Source organism: Tenrec ecaudatus, unplaced genomic scaffold, assembly GCF_050624435.1.
Source record: "Tenrec ecaudatus isolate mTenEca1 unplaced genomic scaffold, mTenEca1.hap1 Scaffold_545, whole genome shotgun sequence".
NCBI classification, from domain to species: Eukaryota; Metazoa; Chordata; class Mammalia; order Afrosoricida; family Tenrecidae; genus Tenrec; species Tenrec ecaudatus.
Window position 1 is genome coordinate 1,563,857 of NW_027459456.1, and position 8,644 is coordinate 1,572,500.

The window sequence follows — 8,644 nt, forward strand, 5'->3', positions numbered from 1 at the left end:
GACTATGTAGGTAACCTAGTGGTCACTTGAACTGTCTAGGTTACCTAGCGGGCACTTGGACTATGTAGGTTAACTAGCGGTCCATTGGACGATGTAGGTTAACTAGCGGGCCCTTGGACTATGTAGGTTAACTAGCGTGCCATTGGACTATGTAGGTTAACTAGCGTGCACTTAGACGATCTAGGTAAACTAGCGGGTACTTGGACTTTGTAGATTAACAAGCGGCAATTGGACTATCTACGTTAACTAGAGGGCCCTTGGACTATGTAGATTTCCTAGCGGGCACTTGGACTATGTAGGTTCCAGAGTGGGCACTTGGACTATCTAGGTTCCCTAGCGGGCACTTGGACTATGTAGGTTAACTAGCGGGCACTTGCACTCTCTAGGTTACCTAGCGGGCACTTGGACTATGTACCTTCCCTAGCGGTCACTTGGACTATCTATGTTAACTAGCTGGCACATGGACTATGTAGATTACCTAGCAGACACTTGCACTATGTAGGTTACCTAACGGGCACTTGGACTATGTAGGTTAACTAGAGGACACTTGGACGATCTAGGTTAACTAGTGGGCCCTTGGACTATGTAGGTTAACTAGCCAGTACGTGGACGATCTAGGTTAACTAGCGGGCACTTGGACGATGTAGGTTAACTAAGGGGCACTTGGACTATCAAAGTTAACAAACGAGCCCTTGGACTATGTAGGTTAACTAGCGGGCCCTTGGACTATCTAGGTTACCTAGATAGCACTTGGACTATATAGGTTCCCTAGCGGGCACTTGGACTATCTATGTTAACGAACGGGCACTTGGACTATGCAGGTAACCTAGCGGGCACTTGCACTGTCTAGGTTACATAGCGGGCACTTTTGCTGTCTAGGTTACATAGCGGGCACATGGATTTCTAGGTTAACGAAGGGCACTTGGACTATGTAGGTTGCCTAGCGGGCACTTGGACTATCTAGGTTACGTAACGGGCACTTGGACTATCTAGGTTACCTAGCTGGAACTTGGACTATCTAGGTTGCCTAGCGGGCACTTAGACTATCTAGATTACCTAGCGGCCACTTGGACTATGTAGGTTAACTAGCGGACACTTGCACGATCTAGGTTAACTAGCGGGCTCTTGCACTATGTAGGTTAACTAGCGGGCCCATTGACTATGTAGGTTAACTAGCGGGCACTTTGACACTCTAGGTTAACTAGCGGGCACTTAACGATATAGGTTAACTAGCGGGCATTTGGACTATATAGATAACCTAGCGGGCACTAGACTTTGTAGGTTACCTAGCGGGCACTTGGACTATCTAGGTTAACTAACGGGCACTTGGACTATGTAGGTTCCCTAGCGGGCCCTTTGACTATGTAAGTTCCCTAGCGGGCACTTGGACGATATAGGTTAACTAACAGGTACTTGGATTATCTAGGTTACCTAGCGGGCACTTGGATTTTGTAGGTTCCCTAGCGGGCATTTGGACTATATAGATAACCTAGCGGGCACTTAGACTTTGTAGGTTACCTAGGGGGACTTGGACTATCTAAATTACCTAGCTGGCACTTGAACTATCTACGTTGCCTAGCGGGTTCTTGAAGTATGTAGGTTACCTAGCGGGCTGTTGGACTATCTAGGTTACCTAGCAGTCATTGGACTATCTAGGTTAACTAAGGGGCACTTGGACTATGTAGGTTCCCTAGCGGGCCCTTGGACTATGTAAGTTCCCTATCGGGCACTTGGACTAGGTAGGTTCCCTAGCGGACACTTGGTCTATCTAGGTTAACTAGCGGGCACTTGGACTATCTAGGTTAACTAGCGAGCACTTGGACTATCTAGGATAACTAGCGGGCACTTGGACTATGAGGGTCCCTAGCGGGCATTTGTACTATATAGGTTACCTAGCGGGCACTTGGACTATGTAGGTTAACGAACAGGCACTTGGACTATGTAGGTAGCCTAGTGGTCACTTGAACTGTCTAGGTTACCTAGCGGGCACTTGGACTATGTAGGTTAACTAGCGGGCACTTGGACTATCTAGGTTAACTAGCGGGCCCTTGGACGATGTAGGTTAACTAGCGGGCCCTTGGACTATGTAGGTTTTATCCTAACCCCAGCCCTAAATCTTACCTGAACTCTAACACTATCCCTAAACGTGTCCAAATGCCTACAGCTACATGCTCGCCTAAAGTTAACCCTCAAACTAAATCTTCTGTGCCGCAGTTTGGCAGCAGTTTCGACAATTCAACTGGAAAAGGTTTTTCTGCAAGAAACAAACTGCAGGCGGCAGGCGTGAACGAGCTCTTGGCCCTCAGATGCTAAAAGTGCCATGAGTGGGCGCTATAAAGAAACGGAAGTTTATTTTCTCCGAGCTCATCAACCTCTGTGGAGTCTCTTTGTTCCAGACGCCTGAAATAAAGACAGTTGTCCGGAGACCCATAACCCTCCCCTAGGTGGTCTTAGAGAGGCGCGGGGACATGCCGCAATCACAGAATTCCAAAGAAGGCTGAACGTCCAGAATTGAATGCTCATTGCCCAGAAGCGACGCAGCAGCCGGGACAGACTGGGAAACTTAAGCTCCCATTTAGACAATGAGACTGTGAGACTCTGGTATGGGCAAAAATTCACGGTTTCCGTAGATGGGTGAAATGCCGTGTTGAATGTGAAGTCAGAACAAAGAAACCTCTGGAGATTCTGTTCAGCAGTCCCGGATATAGTTCCCAGAGGCACAATGGTGCTCCTCTAGAATTTCAACGTAAAACGTTGTCACCAGAATAAGGATCACTGATCAAGCCCGGTAGATCTTGGGAAAACGAAACTGCTGCATACGCCCAGCATGCTGCCAAGCACACACCTGTGCAGGTCCATGGCGTGTTCAGCACAGGAATCTGCATCGATTGAGCCAAGACAAATGAAAGCTCAGGGAGGCAGGACCCGTGTAGGAAAGTATTTGTACTTCGAAGGGCAGGCCAATATTGTGAAAATACATACCCATGACAAATAGATTTCATCATCCGCAGAATTTCACGGAGCAATGTTGCTGGGAGAGAAACGGAAACAGCCGAGGGAGCCAGGCACCCCCAACAGAACCATGTAGGCCAGCAGCACGGTTGCCCTCAGGCACCTGGCGTGTCAGGCCTCAACAATGTAACGAAAGTTCATTTAAGTACCTGAGTGAAGTTTTCTCTGGAGACCCACATCTACGTTCCTTAAATTGACTCTGGGGTTTCTGATAATCGTGGGTTATGAGCGGCCACCATTCACCGTTATCCTTACACACACGCGTCTCCTCCATCGCCATAGAAGGAACTGGCAGACACGCAACTGCTGGCAGCATCCTTCAGCTGAGCTTTCTCAACACCAACGACACAGCTTTGTGGTGACATGTCTTTCATGGAAAAGCGTTTCCTAGCGAATAAGGAATCTTCCCATCCCAATGACAAGCTGAGAGAAATGACACCGAGGTTCTTGCCGCTGTACTTACAAACATCTTCATGAGGCCGCACAGTGGTAAAGCTCGGGATCCCAGGCACTTCGCCCCTTTCCCTAGACCTGGGAAAATCAAATAGACACCATTGACCTGCGAGACATGACGTTGCTGGAAGCGTCAGTGTACGCAGGCATGTGAGCTTCTAAGGAGACACTCGCGTGTGAAAATAGAATGCAAGCTGAACTTCATGGCCGGGTTCCAGAATTGCAGGAATTCCCCGGGCTGTATTGCTCAGACACAAAGCACACTGCTGCGTGGGGCACACTTGAACTGAGAAATTCGCGGGACTCACGGTTTTCCCAAAGACCCAGGATTCTGAAAGAGGGAGGGTAAGTTTGACGGAAAACCACACTGCAGGTGGCCCCGTTGTGCTTTGAAACCTGCAAGTAGCAAGATTTCCCCTAAACCATGAATCTCAGAAACGTTGTGATAGTGTAGGAAAACCAGGGAGAGCAGATATACTTCCAATAATCCAGAATATATATGAAACCTCAAAGCTGAAACTTGTCCTCAAACCAACCCTAATCCTAACCCCACACCTAACCCTAGGTCTAAACCTAAGCAGAGGTCTACCCCTAAGCCTAGGTCGAACTCTGTATACTCCTAAGCCTAAACTTAACCCTAACCTGAGGCTCAGCCCAAACCAAGGCCTAACCCTAACCGTATGTCTAACCTAAGCCCAACCATTATCCTAACCCCAAGTCTGATGTAAACATGAAGCTCACCCTACAACCAACCTTACTCCTCACCATCACCCTTCTCCACAACCTAAATTAACTCTATCCCTCACCTTCCATCGAACCCTCAATATCACTGTTAATATAATCCAATACCTCCAACTGGACGGAGAGTGAAACGCATCCAAAACGGAGGGAACAGAAACCGTATCCTACCCCTAACCCTTAACCTCGTAGTTTCTAACCCTCACACAACTATTAACCCTAACCCATAACTGACAGTCACGTTTTCCATAAGCCTAAACGAGAAAACAGGTTCGCTAACCTTCAGCACTAGGCCCTTCAATCTCACACTCACCTTACATTTCAACCTCAGCCTTAACATAACGCGAATCCTAACCCCAGCCCTAAATCTTACCTGAACTCTAACACTATCCCTAAACGTGTCCAAATGCCTACAGCTACATGCTCGCCTAAAGTTAACCCTCAAACTAAATCTTCTGTGCCGCAGTTTGGCAGCAGTTTCGACAATTCAACTGGAAAAGGTTTTTCTGCAAGAAACAAACTGCAGGCGGCAGGCGTGAACGAGCTCTTGGCCCTCAGATGCTAAAAGTGCCATGAGTGGGCGCTATAAAGAAACGGAAGTTTATTTTCTCCGAGCTCATCAACCTCTGTGGAGTCTCTTTGTTCCAGACGCCTGAAATAAAGACAGTTGTCCGGAGACCCATAACCCTCCCCTAGGTGGTCTTAGAGAGGCGCGGGGACATGCCGCAATCACAGAATTCCAAAGAAGGCTGAACGTCCAGAATTGAATGCTCATTGCCCAGAAGCGACGCAGCAGCCGGGACAGACTGGGAAACTTAAGCTCCCATTTAGACAATGAGACTGTGAGACTCTGGTATGGGCAAAAATTCACGGTTTCCGTAGATGGGTGAAATGCCGTGTTGAATGTGAAGTCAGAACAAAGAAACCTCTGGAGATTCTGTTCAGCAGACCCGGATATAGTTCCCAGAGGCACAATGGTCCTCCTCTAGAATTTCAACGTAAAACGTTGTCACCAGAATAAGGACCACTGATCAAGCCCGGTAGATCTTGGGAAAACGAAACTGCTGCATACGCACAGCGTGCTGCCAAGCACACACCTGTGCAGGTCCATGGCGTGTTCAGCACAGGAATCTGCATCGATTGAGCCAAGACAAATGAAAGCTCAGGGAGGCAGGACCCGTGTAGGAAAGTATTTGTACTTCGAAGGGCAGGCCAATATTGTGAAAATACATACCCATGACAAATAGATTTCATCATCCGCAGAATTTCACGGAGCAATGTTGCTGGGAGAGAAACGGAAACAGCCGAGGGAGCCAGGCACCCCCAACAGAACCATGTAGGCCAGCAGCACGGTTGCCCTCAGGCACCTGGCGTGTCAGGCCTCAACAATGTAACGAAAGTTCATTTAAGTACCTGAGTGAAGTTTTCTCCGGAGACCCACATCTACGTTCCTTAAATTGACTCTGGGGTTTCTGATAATCGTGGGTTATGAGCGGCCACCATTCACCGTTATCCTTACACACACGCGTCTCCTCCATCGCCATAGAAGGAACTGGCAGACACGCAACTGCTGGCAGCATCCTTCAGCTGAGCTTTCTCAACACCAACGACACAGCTTTGTGGTGACATGTCTTTCATGGAAAAGCATATCCTAGCGAATAAGGAATCTTCCCATCCCAATGACAAGCTGAGAGAAATGACACCGAGGTTCTTGCCGCTGTACTTACAAACATCTTCATGAGGCCGCACAGTGGTAAAGCTCGGGATCCCAGGCGCTTCGCCCCTTTCCCTAGACCTGGGAAAATCAAATAGACACCATTGACCTGCGAGACATGACGTTGCTGGAAGCGTCAGTGTACACAGGCATGTGAGCTTCTAAGGAGCCACTCGCGTGTGAAAATAGAATGCAAGCTGAACTTCATGGCCGGGTTCCAGAATTGCAGGAATTCCCCGGGCTGTATTACTCAGACACAAAGCACACTGCTGCGTGGGGCACACTTGAACTGAGAAATTCGCGGGACTCACGGTTTTCCCAAAGACCCAGCATTCTGAAAGAGGGAGGGTAAGTTTGACGGAAAACCACACTGCAGGTGGCCCCGTTGTGCTTTGAAACCTGCAAGTAGCAAGATTTCCCCTAAACCATGAATCTCAGAAAAGTTGTGCCCTAACCCCAACCCTAACCCTAACCCTAACGCTAACCCTAAACCTAACGCAAACCCTAACCCTAAGCCGAACCCTAACCCTAACTCTAAGCTAACCCTAACCTTAACCCTAACGCTAACCCTAACTCTAACGCTAACCCTAACTCTAAACCTAACCCTAACACTAACACTAACCCTAAACCTAACCCTAACCCGAACCCTAACCCTAACGCTAAGCTAACCCTAACCTTAACCCTAATCCTAACCCTAACGCTAACCCTAACCCTAATGCTAACCCTAACCCTAACACTAACCCTAACCCTAACCCTAACCCTAACTCTAACCCTAACCCTAAACCTAACACTAACCCTAACCCTTACCCTAACCTTAACCCTAACCCTAACCCTAACCCTAACCCTAACCCTAACGCTAACGCTAACCCTAAGCCTAACCCTAATCCTAACCCTAACCCTAATCCTAACGCTAACGCTAACCCTAAGCCTAACCCTAATCCTAACCCTAACCCTAACCCTATCCCTAACCTTAACCCTAACCCTAACCCTAACCCTAACCCTAACGCTAACGCTAACCCTAACCCTAACCCTAATGCTAACGATAACCCTAACACTAACCCTAACGCTAACCCTAACCCTAACCCTAACCCTTACCCTAACCCTAACCCTAACGCTAACCCTAACCCTAACCCTAACCTTAACCTTAACGCTAACCCTAACCCTAACCCTTACCCTAACCCTAACCCTAACGCTAACCCTAACCCTAACCCTAACGCTAATGCTAACGCTAACCCTAACCCTAACGCTAACCCTAACCCTAACCCTAAACCTAACCCTAACCCTAACGCTAACCCTAACCCTAACCCTAACCCTAACCCTAACCTTAACTCTAACCCTAACCCTAACCCTAACGCTAACGCTAACCCTAACCCTAACCCTAACCTTAACCCTAACCCTAACCCTAACCCTAACCCTAACGCTAACGCTAACCCTAACCCTAACCCTAACCCTAACCCTAACCCTAACGCTAACGATAAACCTAACCCTAACCCTAATGCTAACCCTAACCCTAACTCTAACCCTAACACTAACCCTAACCCTAACCCTAACCCTAACCCTAACCCTAACCCTAACGCTAACGCTAACCCTAACCCTAACCCTAACCCTAACCCTTACCCTAAACCTAACCCTAACCCTAACCCTAACGCTAACGATAACCCTAACCCTAACCCTAACGCTAACCCTAACCCTATCCCTTACCCTAACCCTAACCCTAACTCTAACGCTAAACCTAACCGTAACCCTAACCCTAACCCTAACCCTAACGCTAACGATAACCCTAACCCTAACCCTAACCCTAACCCTAACGCTAATCCTAACCCTAACCCTAACCCTAACCTAACCCTAACCCTATCCCTTACCCTACCCTAACGCTAACGTTAACCCTAAAGCTAACCCTAACTCTAACCCTAACGCCAACCCCAACCCTAACCCTAACCCTAACCCTAAACCTAACCCTAACCCTAACGCTAACCCTAACCCTAACACTAACCCTAACCCTAACGTTAACCCTAACCCTAATCCTAACCCTAACCCTAACCCTAACCCTAACCCTAATGCTACACCTAATCCTAACCCTAACCCTAACCCTAACCCTAACGCTAACGCTAACCCTAACCCTAACCCTAACACTAACCCTAACCCTAACGCTAACCCAAATCCTAATCATAACCCTAAACCTAACCCTAACGCTAACGCTAACCCTAACCCTAACCCTAACCCTAACCGTAACCCTAACCCTAACCCTAACCCTAACCCTAACGCTAACCCTAACCCTAACCCTAACCCTAACCTTAACGCTAACCCTAACCCTAAACCTAACCCTAACCCTAACCCTAACCGTAACCCTAACCCTAACCCTAACCCTAACCCTAATGCTAACCCTAACGCTAACCCTAACCCTAACCCTAACGCTACCCTAACCCTAACCCTAACGCTAACACTAACGCTAACCCTAACCCTAACCCTAACGCTAATGCTAACCCTAACCCTAACCCTAACGCTAACCCTAAACCTAAACCTAACCCTAACCCTAACCCTAACGCTAACCCTAACACTAACCCTAACCCTAACCCTAACGCTAACGCTAACCCTAACCCTAACCCTTACCCGAACCCTAACGCTAACCCTAACGATAACCCTAACCCTAACCCTAACGCTAACGCTAACCCTAACCCTAACCTTAACGCTAACCCTAAACCTAAACCTAACCCTAACCCTAACCCT